The sequence below is a fragment of the Mugil cephalus genome, chromosome 13 (genome assembly GCF_022458985.1).
Source record: "Mugil cephalus isolate CIBA_MC_2020 chromosome 13, CIBA_Mcephalus_1.1, whole genome shotgun sequence".
Classification (NCBI taxonomy): Eukaryota; Metazoa; Chordata; class Actinopteri; order Mugiliformes; family Mugilidae; genus Mugil; species Mugil cephalus.
In genome coordinates this window covers 3,103,994-3,125,935 of record NC_061782.1, presented here as the reverse complement: position 1 = coordinate 3,125,935, position 21,942 = coordinate 3,103,994, and the positions used below count along the sequence as shown (strand labels likewise).

Below are 21,942 nucleotides of genomic sequence, written 5' to 3'. Positions count from 1 at the left end.
ATTTTGATCATCAAGAGCTGATCCATTTTCACATTTTATTGCAGCTCCTGGACTAAGAAGACATCCTATTTCTATGCCATATAATTGTAAAGAATCAGATTGTCTCTGCTCCCTCCAGCTTCAAGGTCTGTTCTTTGGACTCACTGCATTCAATAACAAACTTATCAAAGTACTCGTGTAAATGTAGGTTTGTAAATTTAAACTGGACATAAAAAAACACGTCTACATCTGCACTTGAGCTGTGCAAAGCATCCAGTATTTGCATTCGAATAAAATTCAAACTTGGTGTAAAAAAACATTTTTTTGAGTTACATTCTAATTTAGGATATGCATGTCTACAAATAAGTATTCTTTAATTGTCGATGTATATGCAATATTTTTGCTGTTTTGCATGAAATGCAGCTAATAGAGGTGATTTATTCTGACTTGAAGGGACACAACATGACTGTGATGATGATTTGATGCTTGTGGGAGACAACAGGGGGCGACTGTGGCTCAGTAGGTATAGAGGTAATAGGTTTAATCCCTGGAATGGTCCACATGCCGAAGTGTTTTTGAGCAAGACAATGAACCACCAGTTGCTCCCACTGCATAGCGCTGGTGAGTGAATATGTAGATGTGTCTGCGACTGTAAAGAGCTTTGAGTACTAATAGGTAGAAAAGCTCTATATAAAAGCAAGACCATTCACCATTTACCATTTACCAGTAGACAATAGTCTGAAGAATAGTCAGAACAAACAAATGCTAATGGTCAAATGCTAACATGAGAGAACCTGACTGCAGATGTCTCAATACTAATGTAAGGCAACGGAAAATAATAATTTAAAAAAATCAAAACTAGTGATGCACTTATGTCGTGCTCCGCCTCTATTCTGCAGTTTACATTTTACTCAACATTCCTACAAAGTGTATGACACTGAGAAATCTTACAGCAAAATAAAAAAGCCACATAATGTTTCTTTGACCAAGGCTGCTGTGTCAGGGTTAATTGCACAGGTTGCAGGGTGGACTAATAGCTGCTACGGTGGTGCAGCTTTTCAACTCCACCCCGCAGAATGTCTCCAGTGCCCAGGGAAGTCAGCAGCGAGTCTCTCCATATTGTCAGGGGCAGGAGAGGGCACAACACTAATGGGAAGACCCTCTTCAAAAAGCCCCTTCACCTTCTTTTTTTTCTCTCTCTCTCTCTCTCTCACTCTCCCCTCTTCCTCCTCCTGTTTCTCTCATCAGAGAGAAATCTCTTTCAACTAGCTGAGGAGGTTTAGGACAACTGCGGAGCCTGACATAATTATCAGTGGCTTGGCTTTAATCACACTCTCCTCAGACTCCTCAGCGCACATTATCTGACACCAAACACAGACGCCCCTCTGCCTGAAACGGGCCAATTTAGCCTCCTAACGCCACTCAGAAAACCAGCCGTCACAGACAACTAGAGATGGACAGAGAAAAGGCGGGAGGACGTGAGAGCGACGGAGAGGGTAGAAGTAATTATGCGCCGTATTTTGGCTTTGTTGTTTCACCCCCCCCCCCTCCCCTCCTCCCCTTATGCTTTTTTTTATTATTATTCTCTTACTTTGCGCACTTTTAATAAGTCTGAGAAAGTGTCAGTTTGATTCAAGTCTAACAAAGCTGTGGATGATTTATGTCAAAAGGTTGCGGGAGAAAAAAGAGTGAGGCAAGATTTGAGAGACAGTTTCAAGGTAGCAAAGCTTCAATTAACCTGCGTTACCTGTATAGGATATCATTTGAATGACTGCTGAATTAATAAGTGCTTTTTGAAAATCTCTTGAAATGTGTTCTTGAGATACATCAAATGTAATCAAAGGAAATTAAATTCTTGTACCTGGCTTAGGATAATTTGAGGTCTTTTCAGATCCGTGTTGTAACTCGTCAGAGCCGGGAGGACTTAGACTCGGGTTTCAAAGTGAGCCGAGGTGGGGGTGTAATTGTTGTGGAGTTTCACCTTGTTTTTTGCTTCATAGTTAGTTTGGATTCCGTAAGTGGCTATTTGGCAGCCCTCGTGCCAATTGCCCATGAAAGTGTTTTCTCTTATAATTTGCTTCGATAAGTGGAAGTTAGCGCAAAGATCCCTATTTAGGACTTGGAAAAGTATTTGGCAGTGGTTAAAAACGAAGCGCAGAGAGGTGCTAATGTTAGCGCCGCCTGTCCCTTCTCCAACCTGAAATGGGTCAGAGAATGGAAGGAGTGGGAGGTAGAGGGGTCGGTGGAGTGAAAGGAGAAAACTTCAAAGTGATGAAAGAGAGAAAGATCACAAACAGTAGCACTCGCTAATGTGTTCCCAGGATGCAGCCATTCCAACCAGACCCCCGGACCTTTGATGCTGTGTCTGACAGACCATCCTGGAGGGAAAAAAAAAAAAAAAAAGAGGAGCCATCACTAGCTATCAGCAGGACGGAGCAATCTCTTTGGGGTAATAAGCGATGAGCCCGGACAGGGTCGCACTCCGTTTCAACCTCAGAGATACTTGGATGCTTGCGTGGCGGCTCTGGCAGATGTGGTGAGATATGTGTAATAAGAAAGAGATCTGAGGCGTGAATCTGTCGAAAATATAATCATGGCAATTTTGATGTTGCCAATCATTCAATATAATAACGAATCCTAATGGAATCACTGCTAGTAGTAAAACACTGGGGTTGAGTTTGTTAATGTCTGTCTCTCTAACATCTGTGAAGGTTCTCAGTCATGGTAATCCAAAAGGCGTTTGAAGAAAGGAAACTGGACTTTCTTGAATTTCTTGAAGACGTTATTACCACTCATCTGAGTAGCTTCCTTAGTCCTGGATTAATCTTATGTTGCCTGCATCTCAGGTTGAAACAAATGTAGTTCCTCTAGTCTGCAAGTTTCCTTGAGGTCCTCTCATACTCCTGCAGTGCATAGGTAGCAAAGTGCATAGTAATATGTCTGGTCATCCAGGTCATGGTAATCCAAATTTCTTTGAAGAAAGGTAACTGGACTTTAGAATTTCTTGAAGATGTTTTGCCACACAATCAGTGCTCCTTCTCTTCCAGAATTGAAGAAGCTACTCGGATGAGTTGTGAAACGTCTTCAAGAAATTCTACAAGTCCAGTTTCCTTTCTTCAAGCGCCTTTTGGTAGTCCTTCCTTCTCTCTATAGAACCAGATCCCAGTTTGGGTTTGGGAGGCAGACACCCTCTCTATGTGGTCTTTGTCCCAGTTTACATGCAACAGAGAAAATCTAATAACTGACAGAAAAATGTCCTCCTCCTCCACACTAGGTGGCGATATGTGTCTTTTCAACAGTGTATACAGCCCCATTTCCGGTGACCTAATACATCATATAACAAACAACTGTAATCGTTCATGTGTCAGACCGGCAGTTCAAGCAGCATCCAGATTGATAATAGCGTTTTAATCTCGTACGTAATGTGCACGCTATTTATGGTGCAGGTAAGATGGCGCTATCCCTCACGTGTTTCTTCTACTGGCTCTGTTTACCTTCTTCTTCTACAACCGACTTTGTTGGATGTCATACGCCAGAGCAGTGGTTGTGGGGCATGAATATACTTGTTGTTTAGTTAAACTCCTATACATGGCGGGGAAAATCAATTTCTATTCACCCATTCTGGGTGTCTTAGTCAGATAAGGAACACTCCGATATCAGTTGGAGTAAAGTGTTTGCATGCGCTTAAAGTGTCCAGTTAAAGTCGGATTAAGGCAATAATTAGTTGTAGTGTTTTTTACGTGCATGTAAATGTACTGATGTATGCTGCTATAGGCCTAGGCTACAGGGAGATGATGCACAGAGCACCTATCCTCTAATTTATTATCTATTTATTTTAATGCATTGTGTGCTACCACTCTATAACCTGTTATTAGCTGTATGTCCCATCTCCCCTCCACCCTGATCTTCTTGTGTTTCTATCGTTACTCATGCTATATAAATAAAACCTGAATTGAACTGTATATGAGCTATTCCTAGGAAGCAAAATACAGTTGATACATTCTATTTTTTATATTCCAATATGGTATGCTGACTTTTTCCACTTTAATGAGATCCCCAATCCATATTTCCTGTTGATATTATATTTAAATCCTGCTCAGTTGACTCAGGTAACCGCTACTTTCTTCTTCTCTCGCACCAGTCCTCTAATTCATTATCTCATTATTTTTTTTACTTGTGCATTTTTTCCTGTTACTGTATAGCATGTTATTAGCGGTATGTCCCATCTCCCATCCACTTGTGTGAAGCATCTTGAGACCATTTGTTGTTGTGCATGGATAGTTCTGCTAGCGGACAGGGGTATCACATACGTGGATAAGAGTATTAGACACAATATACTCCATTCAAATGGAAATGTAAGAGAAAGAAATTGCACGTGGTAAGAAGGAAGCAGGGCTCAGTGAGTAAGTGGGAAAGGGGCAGAGATCGTTTTTCCACCCAAACTCAGCGGCAGCAGTGACCGCTCTGCCAGCTTGTGCCACATCAGTTTGAGGGGGTCAAGTCAACCCCTGGCAGGCTGCGTCTGGCCTGGTCTCACTGCGGGAGGAGCGGTGGTCCGGGGCCAAACCTCCAGGCCTTCAGCCTCCTCTCCCAGCAGAGAGACCCACACTTCACTCGCTTCTCGCTGGGGGCAAGTCAGGGAGCTGCTGGGGCGTGGGGGCTTCCAGCTCCGGAGCTGCACCCGTTTGAGCCCCTGGGAGTGACCCCGGCCAGCTCTAACTGTCAACTAGCCAGCCACGGCACAGGAAGAAGAAGGGTGACAAAGGCCAGGAGGAAAGATGAGAGCAGAGGGGAGAAAAGGAGTAGCCGAGGAGTGGAGAAGGATGACAGAGGGTTAGGTGTGAGCTATCCAGGGAGGCGTTGGTCCGGCAGCTTTACGGTGTGGAGTAGCTCTGCTAAGGGGGAGCTAGTCTTCTCACAGTCGTATTACAGCTGCCTGAACTTCACTGTATTGTTCAAAACCATTTACAATTTACACGCAGGTGAAAAAAAATAATTATTGCCTTAATCCAACTTAAACTGGACAACTTAACTGCATTTAAACGTGTTACTCAAACTAAAATCAGAGTTCTCCTTATCAGCATGTATACGCCTTAATCAGACTTTAACCGGACAATGCACGTCCACATGCTCCACAGCCGCTGCGCTGGCGTATGACTCCAGAACATGGAAGAAGAAGGTAAACAGAGCTGGTGTAGGTACCAGATTTCCCAATGACGTCAACTATATGTTCGGCTCCATTCGGCTCGGACTCCGAGGTCGGTTCGTTGTTGGACGACACAAGTTTAATTTCACAATATGTTTGGAAGAAAAAGCTCGATAAAGTTTGTTTTGTATAATTTTTAATTTTTTAACACAAAAAAATATGATGACAGCTCATTATTCAAAAAAAATAAAGTAATAAAAAGACATTCAAATTCAATCTATTCATTTGTATTTTAGCACAAAAAGACTGAAGAAGTTCTTTTTCATTATTACTTTTCATGTTGACATGTTGAACTGCATTCCCACAGTGAAACGGCGTTGCGCTACCTCCCCCACGACTGCACACGGCTGCATAGATAACCAAGAGTTCAATGAGACTAGCACACATGCACTGTATCCATTAGTGGAACTATTGAGTTTTCTGGAGGGGCTGTTGCTGAGCAAAAGTTTCAAATAAATTCAAACGCATTTTCTTGAGTATCCTAACTCATCAACAAGCTGTCCTTTACGAGCATGTGTGTCTGCATGTAGAGTGTGTCTCACAGGGTACCTGAGCCAGTGTGTGTGTGTGTGTGCATGTTTCCTGCATAACATACTCGATGGTGTTTGTTTGCAGAGTGTGTGCAGATGTCCATGAGAGCGATGTGTGTGTGTGCATGTGTGTGTGTGTGTGCAGCACCGAGCGCCCGGCGGTGGTGGCCCGTTATTGAGCCTTTGAGAGGCGAAGAGGCTGATAAATTCAAACTCTTTGTGTAATTGTCTTTCGCATCTGAATACAAATCCCCGCTGCTTATGATTCATCATATTTATTTTTTTATTTCCTCCGGCAACATCTTTTATTAGTTGTGCACTCAGCAGCGAGATTTAATTTCTGCAGGAGGGGACAACAGCGTCGGCTTGATGATTATTATTGAGAATGTGATACTACAGAGGCTGAAATAAAATCTATAGTGCATTAAAGTGACAGATTAGGAGGGGCGGAGGGTTCATTTACAAGTGTTAAGACATCAGCGGCTAATGCCCTGCAACGCCAAATAGCAATCCACCCCGGTCCCTGCTCTGCAGGAGTGTGTTTGAGGGGAACGGCATGGGGGAATGTATGAAGAGTGTGTTCGCGTGCATGTGTGCGTGGCCCCAGGATGCGTGTGTGTGTGTGTGCGTGTGTGTTACACTCAACAGGGAGCCTCTAGTGGAGATATTTGAGCATTGCTTGAAGAAAGGGAGGTTTTTGCAAGTCACAGTGCCGGAGAAACGGGAGCTGACCTGGAATCTTAAAATTACTCAGCGACGTGAAACAATTAATTATTTTATTTTAAGCAAAACATGTTGTTGTGTAATAAGAATGACTTCATCCGGCTAAATGACATTTATAATGAATCAGTAAGGGACATTATAATTATGAATAAAAATCTGATATAATAACTGCTATAATTTTTGGTTTTGTAGACAACAGAAAATATTGTATTTCAAGAATAATGCTTTAACAGCTCCGAACACACACAGTCACAGTGGAAAGAGATATTTTGGTTGATTTAAATTAAAGAAAGTTATAACAACTATTTGTTCTAATTGAAAAAACAAAACTTATATGGATATTTACAGTATTCATGCACATTTTGAATGGTAAGGGATCTAAATAATAATAATAATAATATATTTTATTTTCCTCACAGGTGGGCTACTTCTTGATTATGATTATAATTGCACTTCGATGAAGTCTTGGAGTCATGTACGTCGCGAATGACTGTAAAATAAGAATCTCAAAACCTGGGTTTTCATTGAATATTTATAAATAAATTAGCTCAATAAAAGTTTGGGTTTAATACATGGGAAAAAACACAAAAAACATTATTTACTTCATCAGGACTGTGACAGTTTGGTGTCACAGTTTGTCACGTTTGATTGACAGCAGTCCAGAAATAAAAAATAAAATGTCTGAAACAACTGTCATCTCGCCTTGTTGTAGAAAAATAAGTCTATTGAAACAGATTTTTTTTCATTATTATCATTATTTAATTTGACTTATTATTTACAAACCAGTAAAAAATAAATCTGCTGTATGAGCAACAGGCATTTGAGAGAATTACTCTGAAAGTCGTTCCAGGGGTTCATTCTAAATTTCGACAGGTGGCTGCTGATGCTAAAATTAAACCTAACTTGGAGAATGTTTTCCAGAGTTCACAAATACCAGAGATGATGGTTTGCACAATTCTTTAAACCAGCATGTACTCAGCTCCTAGTGTGTCCAGATGAATGCATTAAATAATCACTGACATCATGCAAACGTTCATTTACGTTTTCCTCCCTCTGTATGAAGGACGACTCTTCTGTTAACGTATGTTCTCAGGAGCTTTGTAAAGACGTTTCTGGAGACTCTGCATAATAGGAATTTTTACCACTATTTAGGAGGACTGCTAATGGTAGCATAAAATCCTTGGTGATTATGGCTCCTAGGCAAATTAAACCAAAGCTGTCTGCATGCCTGAGTTTACTGAGATTGTAGTTAACTTAGTGTTTTTAGAGGAAAAAAAAAGAAAGCACTAAAGTAAACCTGGTCTTTTTCTCGCTTTTGGCACTTTTTGTCACAGATGGTTCAATGACCTACTAACAGCTTTCGTGGTCTAACTTTTTTTTTTATCATTTAGAAGTGAAAATTAGAATCATCATCATCTCCACAAAAGGAGCACACTGTGGCAATTCGAAGCCTCCATCTTTGGTGTTTGAAGCTCGTTGAAAATGATGACATTGGACAGTCATGAACCATCTCCATGCGCATCCTCGCTAAACGACTGAATAACAATGGAGACACAAGAAGGGGAAGATGAAATTAGCTCTAATGATATAATGGCTGCTCTCTTTAGAGCTGACATGTTGAGTCACTCTGCGACCGGTCAAGTCGCATCGATTTTCATCAGGGCTAGAAACCTGATCTACACTCGGTCCTCTTTAACCGACTCGTCTCTCTCTCAGATGCCCCCAGATATTTATGTCTACTGTCTGATTCTGCCGAGCGGGGGCTTAATCAGATCCAGAGTGAGCTCCATCAGTATTCAAGCCAGCTGCTGGGAAGAAAAGAGAGATAAAGTGAGCTAAGACACAGAGGATGAGAATATTGGAAGACTCTGCGACAAAAGCCGTAGAGCGGAGGCGCGTGATAAGGCCGCGGCGGAGTGACGACCAACCACGGAGCTCCAAATGAATTCTGTAACTACAGGAAAGTTGTGTTAAAATTCCCTCGGTTTTGCACATCAGATTCCCTGGAGGTTCAGAAAAAAACTTTTTTGGCATTCTTGAGCCCAAATTTGAACAAGCATGGCAAAAATGTAATTACTATAACTCACCAATGGACAAAAGTTAAAAAAGCTGCCATTACGGTAATAATGAGGACAAGAGCGAGGAGACAGGAAGAGAGAGTTGTTTGGAGGAATTTGTTGGAAAAAATGAAGTTAGTTATACCCTGCAGATGTCACAAAGGTCTTCCAGACAATGACACAGCTTCCCAGTGTTCAGCCACACTGTTAATTTTGTCTATGGTGCAAACCACTGTGAGTTAGGGTAATTCAAAAACCGTGTTCCTTAACGCATCGCCAGAAATCCGCTAAAGAACTGGTTGCATTCATTGATATCACTAGCCTTCATGCTTATCGATTCCCCTTATCGATACTTTTCAGGCCAAATCTTTACATCCCAGTCCAGTTGTGTGGCGGTAATGCACCTAAAAGTTGCAAAACCGCCATAAAACAAAAGAAGAGCGTCATTCACATCACATGACCACAAGGAAGATGTGATCGTGGAAAAACTGAAACAGTCCAAAGTGGCTTCACTTCTCAAAAAGGGACTGAAAAAGTGCAACATTCTATCTATGCAGCACCGTAATTTCAAGCAAAGGCATCAACACCACCAACATGATGAAGGGTTTGTCAACAACGCATGTATTAAATAACGAGAGACCCGTGTGTTCAACAATCTTCAACTGCCACCAAGTCTCAGCAGCGCAAAGCTAGTGAAGATCTAGTGACCAATTTCCTATTTGTTTTCTTACACAAGCTCTTGATCTCTTGTTTAGAAACTCAATAAAACCACCAACGCCTTTTCTACACCGAAAATCCACAGGAGGAATTGATAAGAGAATTGATAATGGCATCAGCATCAATAAAATCTTATTGATGCCCATCCCTAAGCGTGGCAGAGTTCCTCTACACGCCGTCTATAAAAATACATCCCACACGAAGCTGTGAATGCTACCATGATTAGCTGATTAGCTGCTGTTGCCAGACAGCTAAGCGCTATCTTGCTAGCCAACCATGAACAGTCTAGTGGTTACAACAGCTGCTGTCAGCCATTTTAGCTTATAGTGCTCAAAGAAATCTGTTACACAGTGAAATGACATGCATTTTAAGGAGGCTGAAATGACTGGTGCGCAGCTTCACAGCTGACAGTGATGAAGCAAGAGGGTGGCGAGTGAGCACGAGGGTGATCAGATGGATCCAGCAAACAGGCTTTTTGACAGCGCTGATTTTAGTTAACGAAGACGACCGTTTCTTCTGTGACTGACACGAGACTTTGGCGAGTTGAAACTAATGTCTGCTGATGAAAACTATGATGTAATGTATGTGAGCCTTTCTGTAGTAGCCACACGATGAACCAGAGAGAGAATGTATGAAACCTTAACCACAGTAAGACATCTTCGCTTGGAAGTCCATTCTTCAGAGACATGTTCCATTCTCTCGAATTAATCTTTCTGCTCTAATGAGCCCTAAAACATCTCAATGCTTTGCAAGAATACGAGGAAGCTTGAAAACAGCATAAGTCAATCATTTCTGATAACACAAGAAACTCTATGGGACGTCATCACGTTGTCACATCATGGGTTACCAGGTGTGAACAAGCTTAAGGAGTCCAGACAGAACAAAGAAAACTTGGAGCAGACGAATAGTAAGACATTCCCTCTGAAGCTGAAACCCAGACCTGTATATTAGAGAGAGTCTGGTCAACCAGGGGTTTCATATTTAATTTTCACTATTTCTGAGTATTTATCATTTTTCTGAGTAACAGTGATGGATGAACAGAGGAGACTGAGGAGAAGGTAAACACAGCTCCATGACTGATGAGGTGATTGGACTACAAGCATTTTACAGGCTCATTTAAGATATTTAAAGTAAGTAGACGCTGGGATATTTAAGTGAGGACCTTTTACATATTGACAGACATTGGCAATAACATTTATAGGCCTGTTAATGGTGAAAATAAGACATTTATTTTAACACAGCACATCCGCCTTATAGGGTTACACTCTCTCTAATACACGGCTTGTTCTGAAACCTTGTAATCACACATTTGATATTATGGAGAGATGGAGCCTAGAAGTCAAGTTCTCTTCATGCAATAATGGACAGGAGAGTAACATCAACATGATCTGAGCGTCACAGAGTTGATTATGTTCATAACACAATGGCAGATGCAGATGTGTTTGTTTCCTCGGTTGAATTATGCCCCTTAATTAAAAGTTGTGTTACCAGGCTCCTATTCTGATGAGTATTGACTCTGATTACACCGGGCTAAAAGAAAATATATGTAAGGTGAACTTTTGCATGCGCATGTTTTGTGGTGAATCGGAAGAAACTTCTTTAATCATGGAATGCATTTTCTGCAAACGAATGCACCTCCGAGACGATCAGCTTCTTTTCAACATTTTCCTGCGACATGACCTCAGTTCAGTGTGACACATTCACGAGCCGTGCACAACAACAACTCAAGCCTACCGTCTTTTTAAAAGGGCAGCGCAATTTTTCTAAAGGTGCTTAACTAATCGTTCTTCTTAGAATAATTAAAACAAAGACGGATAAAGCTTTTAACACTGTAGCAGCAATTAATATGCCTTTTTTAATTGATTCATTTAACAGGGACCTGAAATCATGAAATAAACCGTAAGCACAGAATAATAGCTTTCAGAATAAGTTTCACCCAGGTACCACAAAAAACGACAACTTTTCCAACGTGATATCTGCCCGGTGAAGGCAAACTGTCAAGGCATCGCTTTTAACATGTTTGAAAATTATAGGACATGAACTTCCTTCCTCAACCCTTTCTCTTTTCCAGCCGATCTGCAGTCATCCGGAGTGCAATTGTGCAATGTGATTGTGATTTCTTTACCGCGTTCCTCCGCGCTCCGCTCTCCCGGAGAACCTCCACTGATCCATATCAAATCTGCAGGTCAGTCGGGCTTTTGGAGAACTCCCCCGCGATAACGTCTTGTTTGACAAATCTGCTCGATATATGTTTTCACCGCGTTCCGGTTAGAAGAGCGGACGTACGAAACGTTAAGCGCGCGCCCGGATTGTAAATATTGGTATGCTACATATTTAATTTTCCACCTCTTTTGTCTCCAGTTGTACCTGATTCATGCCACGCCATCCCTCCTGCACACACACACACACACACACAGAGAGGACAGGAGGATAGGCACTGTGAGCTTCTATTATGTGGAGCCCACGGTGCATTAACAGCAGCAGCAGGCGTCGGCTCTCACATCTGATCACACTAAATCAGACAAATGTGGACGAGAGGTGAAGAGAGAGGAGGGAGGTGGGTGGAGGGAAGGGACGGTCTGGAGGGATCTGGGAGGGATGAGCTGACTGCCAATGCCTGAGCGTGACACAAACGCTATAGTTGCAGGGACAAAACAAAAGTAACACACTCGCAGAAAACATACACAGACATCATAGAGATCCTTTTGTCTTTCGCTAGACATCGGTGCCAAGTTCACATGCGGCTTGCCGGGGGCATCTGCTTCGCATATTGCAGTCAACACCTCGTCTCAATTACTTCTAGCGGGTAAATATATAAATAAAAGGAGAGCCGACATAATCAGAAATCAGTATGTGTGCCCCCGCCGTCCCTGAAGACCCAGGCTCTCAGATCTTCTTTGTCATTTCTGGGGCTGCCGAGCCACTGGGCCTGTGGAGGTCACAGAGCTCAGGCCTCATCAGCAGGGCTAATTTGATTGTGGCAGAACAATGGTTGGCGTAGCCGAGCCTAGCGCCGGCCTGCTGACGAGGTGCATATTAATGGGTAGTGCAGCCTGGGCCAGCTTTGCCCTGCAGAGGAAGGGCATTCTGACTGAGGGTAGTGGGGGCTCAGCACCTTCCATACTCTATCAAACACTGCTGCAGTGCTCGTAAAACACCAAGTTTCTGCACGGTTTATTTGAGACGATGATAACAGAAGACATACGGTGAGATATTGTGTTTTTTTTATTTTATTTTTTTGTTCTTTTTTTCTTTGTAGATATATACACTGATCCACCTCAACATTATGACCACCTTCCAAATATTGTGTAGGTATCAGCTGTGGTGACTCGTCAGAGAACGGACATGGGTCTTCTGAAGAGGTTGAATGTTGTTAGTTAGTCTTTGAGGGGAGGGGCCTCTGTGGATCATCTCACAGATACTTGATCAGTTTGGGATCTAGTGAATTTGGAGGCCAGGTCAACACCTTGTGCTGTTCTTCGTGGTTTTTTTTGGGTTGTTCCTAAAGTGTTCTTGTGGCTGCTGCCATTGCTATGGAGTGGGGGGTGTCTGGTCTGGTCTAGGTGGGTGCTACATGTTTAAGTAACATCCACATGAATGAATGTCAGGTCCAAAAGTTTCCCAGCAGAACACTGAACTGTCACAAGATGGTTTAAATGTTTAAATGGTTTCAAATCGTATAACCGCAGTACTGCCTGTTTATGTAAAGCATTTAGAAGTTGCCCTGTTTCTGGTTTCTCTATCAACTTTTCAGCTCAGGTATACAGTGGCTACAGCAAGTAAGCAAAAAAATATATGGTCACGTAAATAAAACAACTTTAGAGTTGCCCGAAACAAAAGTAACCGCTTTGTTTTTGACGGAATTAGACTGAAAAACGTACGACGGGTCTTTCAACCCAGCCACCATGGTGGGAAAAGAGCACTCAGCTCTGTTCAGTGTCCACTCTGTCCCTCGGTGGGACGGACTAATCATCAACACAGCCTAGCACAGCATCTTCCACTGAGAAGCGAGCATACTAATGGCTGGTGTAGCTTAGCGTAACCCCTTAGTCACACACTGAGGCATACTAATGTGGCTGAAGCCGAATGCGGTCCTGCCTCGCCGAAGAGCATACTAATTACAGCAGCTGCCCTTCTCTGTGACCTAGGCAGGTCACTTAGCAGTGTGATCAGTCCCTGACTCCTAATAAAGACACTTTAACAGGGTGAGCCACAAGGGCACAGACCCCCTCCCACCAACACCACTATCTATTCATTTTAATGGTGTATCTTAGCTTAATAGATCGGCACAGCAAAATATTATTACAAAAAGGAACATTTCAATTAGTAAAATGTTCTGTCACTAACAAAAATGCTTTTCACCAGGAGGAGGTGAACCACTGGCGTCGTTAGGCCTGTTTTTATTTATTTTTTTTTTATTTCAGAAACGTAAACATACACACATGGGGTTTGACCTAAAAACTGGATAATCTCTCTTTACATTTGCAGGGTAAAGGGTTAGGGTTATAAAAAATATATAAAAAAATGTCTAATCAACCTAATATGTTGTGAACCTAGTGATTGTAGAACCTTGACACCCCTGATGTGAACCCTTGTGTTCTTGGCTTTCACTATTGTCTGGACCTGAAGGCCAAGTATCAGCAGACATCACACCGTCATCACCTGTGTCTGTGGAGCGAGTTCTGTTGGAAGTCAGTGCTCCGTGCAGACTTCTTAACATCTGATGTGTTGCTTTGACACGTTTAAAACAACGGGGCTGGCAGGTGCATTGTTTGCATCCTAGCAAGCGCGCTAAAGAGTCGGTCCCAGCTGATTGGGATTAGCATTAGCAAATATTCGGTGCTAAATCAGTGTGATGGAATTTAAATGCCGTCATTATGATACCAGAGGAGAACAAAGCGACAAAGAAAGTTAGCAAGGCTCACAAAGGTGCAACTCCGGCAACTTAATGAAACTTTGAGTAGATGGGGAGATAATTCATTCCATGTTTGAGCATTTCAACTTAAAGGTTGTGCTGCAGCGACATCTTAGGAAGACACAAAACTGGAAAACAAAAATGTTATAGACCCCTTCTCAGTGGCAAAAGATCTCAAACACCATAGGCTGTTTTGGCAAGAACAGACGAGGAAAAAGGCATATTTTGGAGAATATGTCGTGAGAGTTATTTTAAAAAGCTGACTCTTACTGATAGGACTCACTGGATGGACGATTTGACCAAAGGAGGACACAGAGGGGACGATGTCTGGTCTGTCTTTATCAAGTGAAGCCTCTGCAACAAAGATATTACAAGAAATATGTGGAACCACTGTGGAGGGTAACGTAGTAAATGCAACTTGAGCTTGGACACCTCTGAAACACATAACTAATGTTGCGTTAGCTCGCTGTTAGCATTAGCATGTATCAAGAATCCTCCTCCCATGTCCATTCTCTCTCTGGAGGCACAAGGAAAGACCTACACGGTATTAGGAAGGTGGTCATAATGTTATGCCTGATCCGTGTATTGAAGAAGGACATCTATTCTTGCACGACATTTTTACTAAAGAGTGTTAACTATTGTTCACTAAATTGCATTCGTGGCGCATGCAGCAGTCTTTACATTATCTAATAGTTTCCCGTAAACGTGTTGACTCATATACAGCAGGTGGCATCGAGAGGCATCAAACATTTTCCTTCATCCATCTCCGCCATCGCTCTCACAACTTCCGCGCTTTCCTTCCCTCCGAGCCTCTACTTACCGCGTCCACATTCACACTCACACAGCTTCTGTCCCTCTACTTTGATCCCTCTCCGTTTCCATCCTTCCCTTCCATCCTAACCCTCCTTCTCTCCAGTGATGCTGGACACACAGGTAGCGAAGCAGCAGGCGGTGTGGTGCTGGATAATTACCTAGTGTTTGGAGCTCCCCAGGAGTCTGGGCCTTCCGGGAAAGGGGGGCGGCAGGGAAGGGGAGGGAGGGGCAGCGACGATCCTGGCTGTATTCATAATGCACTCTGCTAACGGTGCACGGCAACACTTAGCCAGTGGAAATGCAGCCTCAAATAAATGGGCTTTTGTTGGCGCCTGAAAGGGAAACGTAAGAAGATGCACTTTTCATCCGCCTTTTTACCCCCTCATCTTAACGCCGCTCACTCTCAGGCTGCACCCTCCCTTTCCTTCCTCTTCCTTTTTTTTTTTTTTCCTTTTTTATTCATTTACCTGCAAATTCTTCCCTCAGACGCTTTTACACAAGCCAATTTTACACAAGAAAACAACAGTGTAGAGCCGGTTATGACTGGGATTAAGTTTGTTTGTTTGTTTGCCTGAGTGGGACCGCTGAGGCTTTCTGAACACCGTGGGAAATCTGATCCATAGCTGTCAAGAAAAGCAGATGAGGTGATGAGCAAATATCCGCAGAAATGTCTGCAAACACTCACACAGATAAAGAGATGCACCTCTATACGTTGAAATCGCCGGCAATCTGAGCACGGTCAAACAAATCCTACTTTTGTTTCCAAAAAAAAAAAAGGGATTTTATTTTGTAATCATCCGACAAATGAATTAAGTTTTTGGGGTGGGGGGGGGGCTGTAACAGAACTCCCCAGTGAAACAACTCCTGGAGCGGCTGAAGTGGAGTGGAGTAGTGGAGTGGGCCAGCACCGAGCCAACGGCAGCATCCGGTTGCCCAGTTGTCCAGGCTCCATTAGCCTAGAAGAGTCATCAGCTGGGGATTAGGCAGGGGTCCCTTTCAATCCTCATCCAGTGCAACATCCAAACCCCCTCCTCCTCCTCCTCCTCCTCCTCCTCTCCCCCCATCCCTTGCCAGCTCTCTGAGCACGAGCCAGGCTCTCCTGACTGGGCCCCGAGCTCGTCCAGAGCCCTCGTCGTCTCTGGAGCCTCCGCCGCTCTCCGCTTTAGCCTCAGCTGCTGGAGATGTTGTCCCTAATTAACAAGGGATTAAGCCATCATCTCGGCTTGTAATACAGCCTGGATGGGAATTCCAATATGGATGCCGGGGGAGGTAGGGGATGTGAGGAGGGGGAGGAGGAGGAGGGGGCGGAGGTTGAGGGTGGGGGGGGGTTGGACTGGAAAGAAAGAGAGAGGAACTAGCGGCGTTTAGCAGCTCAGTAAATTACTCTTGACCCGTAGGACTGAGGGGAGTCTATCGGCACGGCGAGCCGGCTGCCAATTACAACAGCTCAGGCCTGCCAAAAGTTTTATTGGGTGGAGGGCGGGGGGGTGGGGATGAGAGAAGGGGGGGAGGGGGGGGGGGTAAGTTGGGGAGGTGATTGCTGTGCATATGTGTGTGTCTGTGCACGGGGGGGGGTTGGAGAGGAGGGGGCATTTTTAATGGCCTTTCACCATATTACTTTCTGTCAGGATTGGAAGTGTTTGCATTTGGAGGGATATTGACATAATTATGATGAGAATTTGATGGAGGTTGAAAATGAAAATAGAACTTTTTTTTTTTCCTTTTCCTACAGTCTCCCACAAGCCACTGTCTTCATCCCACTGTCAGACAGAACAGTCGGCTTTGTCTCCAGCGTCTGACATCTTCACAGTATTTAAATGATATATTTTTAATCTTTACTAGAAGTATTTTTTAGAAGTGTTTATGTTGCTGCTGTTACGCAACACTTAATAATCTGAATAATAATTTATCTTTGCTTATTTTCCAACGAGGATTTACAGTGTCTACCACTGACCGTACAATTACATATATATAAGTTTGGAGATTCCATCACTTTTTTGATATTTTAAGTTTGACTCGAAAATAAATAAATAAATAAAAGAATAACATCTTATTATATATCTTATTATATATCTGATTGTCAGTTTAAAAGTAAATTTACCCTTTGTGTCCTTTTAATAAATGAAAACAGAAAGAGAACTAAATGAGAAAAGGGACATTATTTGATTGATTTAAAATAAGAAGTTTTTGAAGGTGAAGAAGAAGAGCTTGTTTTGAACTTTAGAAAAGATTTTCTAAACCAGGGACCCAAAGTCTTCCCTGTGAAGGACCAAAACTGAATTGTGGGCCAAATTGTTAATGATGCAGTACATTCATATGGGTATATATAGCATGTATGTGCAAAATAAACATTACCACAAATGAATTTTAAAAAATGAATGGTTATTTTGCTTCACATTTATGTTCAAAAAATGACTGAATATCTAAGTGGTTTCTTTAAATAATAAAAATATCTGAAGACAGACATAGATCATTACCAGGCCTTAGACTTATATCTCACACAAAGACATTTAGTGCAATAAACAAAGTGATATGGGACAAAACATGCCCCCATTAATCATACACACTTCAGTCATACAACATACACTGCGGTGGAATCGATCTCGGTAAAAACATGATCGTTTTCCCAACTTATTTTTAGTTTTTGTGTGTCTGTGTCACTACCTGACACGCTCCATCTGAATCCCCGCACTCGCTGCTGCTCTTCTTCACCTTACAGGAATTGAACCTGCAGGAGCTCAACAGCGCCACCCCACCCTCAATGCATCACAATGTTATTCTCTGGTCAGGAGAGGAAGTGCACCGATAAATAATAATCCAAGAGAGCGAGAGCAGCGAGCGTTAACGGTGGGGAAAAGAAAGTATACGGTGGATAAATATATGTAGCTGTCAAATTTGACCCCAAATTGGGCAGCCAGGGTCTAAACAGACGGAGCATGGACGTGATTCTGGAACAATATTCAGATGCAGCGTCAGGACTTTCTGACACAAGGTATCTGGAGAAACTGCATCCATGCCTGGACCAGTGTGGATTGATAATGTAGGTTACTTGCACTTTTATTTATTTTTAAATCACAGATAAATATATATATATATATAATATATGATAATTTATAAAAATGAAATTTTATTTTTATTTCTGGTTTTAAAAGCAAAACAAAATCTGCTCCAGCTTCCTCCTACAATCCAAGACGTCATGGTTGGGTTATTTGATCGTTAACTGGCAGCAGGTGTGAGTGGTTGTCTGTCTTTCTGCGGTAGCTCCAATAGAAGTGCCCCAGAGTCCATTTAAACCGGTTGGTTTCCTTGTATCTCCTGTTTTATTCTGTAATCAGTTATCTCTCAAACATATTTCTACTTCCTGTCTTTTAAACTCACCTGTCCTACCACATGTTTATGTCCACTGTTTTCTGTTTTATTGTGTATTCGTTGTGCAGTCATTCAACCAGGAGAAAACTCTCAATTACTCGACATGTTTGCATGTTTTGCTACATCCAGGTCTTAGTCTGGGCCTTCAATCCCTGGACGTGAGAACAATTGAAAAATCTGTGGTGGATTAACAAAAGGTCTGTTTCAAATCACAAACCAAAGAATTCAGAAGAATTAAAAGTAGAAATTCAAGAAGAATGGGACAAGATTAGTCCTCAACAGTGTGAAAGGCTGGTGGGGAACATGGAGCCAGGATTAGAGCTCGACTGCTGCTAATGGCTCGATGGTTCATTTATTTTGAACACATTCTCAGTTATTTGTTGACTTTGATACCAACAATGTTGAGAACAGACATATTGAAACTGTCAAGACTTTAATTTTGGTCGTTTTTCTTGTAAACAAAATAAATATAATGTGTATTTGTTTGTGTCTGTCTAATGCAGCCGTACCACAAATACACATATATATATTTCTGTTATATTTTTTAGTCTGCGTTTTTACTTTACTTTGCAGTGGAGGGAAGACACTCTCTTGAATTTGGTTGTATGCTGAGATGTACAATGAGAAAAGGTTCTAGTCTGTTCTATTCTATTCTATATTCTATATTCTATATTCACAACCTGAAATCTCAACAAACTTCCCCTACTAGCTGCTCTGTGTGACCGTTCTGGGCCACGTCTCCATCAAATCCTGTTGCCTGAGGACCTCACGCAGGCTCACATGAGGTTAAACGTAAGTTGGCATCCAAATCAATTTCACCATTTCAGATTAGGAGGTGTAAAAACACTACATGCAGAGCGATGATCTTTACGTGCGGAGCTGCCCTCACAGCTGGCTGGGATGGGGTGGGGGTCCAGCCCTGCCGCTGTCTCCGCTGCTTCTCCTGCTGCTGATGTAAACTGATGCAACCTTCATTCAAGACAAAGCAACCAGCAGAGGAAAAAAAAAAAAAAGAAGAAGAAGAAGTGTGTGGGATCAGTGTCCACTACGAGCAGCAACACACACAGACTGTTTGGTGGCGAGTTGCACTGGGATTTCATAAAGCAGAGCTAATAATTGATGACGTTGTTGGGCAACGCTCAGGAGAGAGAAGTGGATGACACAAACACAGAGAAAGTGGAAGAGGCAGAACGTGTCAGAGTTCTGGCCGAGCGTGACCAATAAAAACGTGGAAAATATGGAAAAAAAAAAAAAAACTTTAGAGAAAGAGTGAGAGCGCAAGAAATGATGTTCATGTTGGACTAGTTAAGAGACTTAATGCTGCTTAGAATAAATACATCCACACTCAAAGTACCTGCATTTTATCATAACCTGAAGGCAGCTACAGATTAATTATGGTTATTTTTAAAATACTTGGGGACAGGTGCTTATTTACCTTCTTTCTGGGAATGAGTTGAGGAGATTGACAGATATAGAGGATATATTTGGCTTGACTATGTCAGATGACAGATTTTTATTTTATTTTTTTTAATTATTTCAGAGTATCCTGAAACTCTTTCCGAGCGTTCTGCGACTCTGTGGAGAGAGGGGCTGTTTCTAGTTTTGTTTTCGCATATTTTTTCTGCCTCATTTCACGTAAGAATCATAAAGACTGGGATATAAATCAAAGTTTGGACATCAGACGAACAAAATCGCGGAGGATGATGAGATGGATGACGTGCGCAGCGGCAGATTTAGACGTGTTGGGTTTTATTTAGTCGAGCAGTAAGCTGAGCCCATCAGTAGAGCTGCAGCTGATTTAAATACGGACACGTAGTTTCTAAATTCTCCACTGGGATCAACACAGTTTCATCATGTTTTATTCTTAAAAAAATTTATATATTTTTATTATTATTAATCTGAATTTGCAAAGAAAGTTCAGAGGTATAAAAGGTTTGATGTTAGCTCTGACATGTAGTGGAGCGGAACAGGAAGTAATAGAGGCGTCATAATAAACATGGAGAGTAGAGTAGTAACAGTAACATCCCCAATAAAACTAAACCCATGTGTAGGTCTCCCTCTATAATAGTTGTGACTCATCAGAGAATGGACTGGGGCCTCCTGGGGGGAGGGGCCTCCGTGGATCTGGTCCAGGTGGGAGCTAAAGTTTCCCAGCAGAACATTGAATTGTCACGAGACAACGAAGAAGAAACTAATAATCTGAAGGAAACACAGACAGGAAGTGAAGCAGAACACAAAACACCAAGGAAGAAACTTGCAAAATTAAACCGGGAAACACAAGAAAAACCAAACAGGGTCACGGAAAATATTTAACTCACAAACAGACAACAAACTCTAAACTCAACCTCAATCTCACTACTAAATACTAAATAAAGTAAAACAGGTTTAGACACTAAATCACTCCTCAACATATACTGTACCCTTGTCTAACATATTTATTCATAAGGATATTACATAATAACCTTCATCTATCTGGACCACACACACTCACTTTTCTTACAGTCAAAACTGTTAAAACTTACAGACGTAGTTCAATTCCAAACAGCACAAATAATGAACAAAGCAGCAAATAACTTCCTACCGAAAAACACACAACACATCTTTAAGGGTTGAAGTGGTGTCACCAAAGTCACAAGAAGACACAGAGACACAAAAAAGAAAAGATTTCGTGTTTCATTCAGTAAAATCAGCGTAAAAATATAGATTTAATATAGAATTAAAACAATGTCAAATATAAAACAGCTCAAAGTATAAAGACGATGATGTTTCTCACTGTTATTATATGTGTATCTGTTCATATGTGTTATATAGTTTAGATTATTATGTCATATTAATATTAATATTTTATAAATGATCATAGTTTATATTGATTTAATAACCTTGGTTCTTCCTGCTCCTTTTCAACATGAAAATGTGTTGTTGTCTTATGATTATTGCTGTTTTGTTTGTTTGCTTTTTTCTTTCATTCTGTGTTCAAATAAACATTCATTCACTCACTCATTCATTCATTCAAGCTTTAAGAAAGATCAGTCACATCTTTACATCAGACCGACCGCGTGTGCACCAGAAGTTCTCCTAAAGTTTAGTGAATAAGGGACTATTTAATGTTGCCTCCTACACACCTACTACACAAGCGCACAGTATCCAGTGTCAGCGTCCTCTGATCCGTTCATCCAACCGTCAACGGCAACAATTACACATCCAGCAAAATGTATTTTATGAAAGACAAACGCTTGCACATGATGTAATTATTTTATTTTCTGCATGTTGGGCATATCGCCAATTTTAACATGCGTGTGTGTGTGTGAGTAGCTGTTGTTTTCCGCTCGTCGAAGCATCACTGGATTGATGTGTTCCCAATGAAGTGCAGTGACAATTAAACAGTAACTGACCTGCCATTTCCCTTCATTACCTCCCAGCTCGTCATGCTGCGCGTGTTGTTGTCGTTGTGTGTCTGTGTGCGTACGACAAAGAAAGATAGAAAGAAAGAAGTCAGCATTTCCAGAAGCACAAGCACACAGAGACACACACACACACACACATGCGTGGACATATGCACGATACATGATGCAAAGAATATATAGAAGGAAGAAAAAAGCGACTGATTTGCATGATGCACACACACTGATCCGT

General features: G+C 41.9%; 1 long non-coding RNA gene across 4 annotated transcripts in view; it reads right to left on the bottom strand.

The window, feature by feature from the left end:
• Window positions 1-21,942, bottom strand: part of LOC125019305 — a 275,637-nt gene that overhangs the window by 117,148 nt on the left and 136,547 nt on the right. For all 4 annotated transcript variants that reach the window (XR_007114053.1, XR_007114052.1, XR_007114054.1 and 1 more), the window contains exon 6: window positions 21,702-21,763. This is a non-coding gene — a long non-coding RNA (uncharacterized LOC125019305). The remainder of the gene's footprint in view (window positions 1-21,701; window positions 21,764-21,942) is intronic.